The sequence below is a fragment of the Penaeus monodon genome, chromosome 15 (assembly GCF_015228065.2).
Source record: "Penaeus monodon isolate SGIC_2016 chromosome 15, NSTDA_Pmon_1, whole genome shotgun sequence".
Classification (NCBI taxonomy): Eukaryota; Metazoa; Arthropoda; class Malacostraca; order Decapoda; family Penaeidae; genus Penaeus; species Penaeus monodon.
In genome coordinates this window covers 30,401,874-30,402,143 of record NC_051400.1, presented here as the reverse complement: position 1 = coordinate 30,402,143, position 270 = coordinate 30,401,874, and positions in this window count along the sequence as shown.

The following is a 270-nucleotide window of genomic DNA, read 5'->3' as shown; positions in this document are numbered from 1 at the left end:
TCAGCAGAATATGTAGGTCGCTGCCTAAAGAACTGGACGCTTTTGTAATACATCCGTTATCATCCCCTTCCTGGTATGGCCTTGAGATAGTCTGTATTGTGTGACTTCAGTATGGCTGTCTACGTGTGCTGGAGGGGGAACTTGTCTGTTTTTATTACTCTTAAAAAAAGGCTTTTTCATTATATGCAATGTCTTCCACTTAAGCTGTCTTATATCCAGGACCATTATTTTCTAAGAGTAGTACTTGTGTTACACACATACGCACGCACA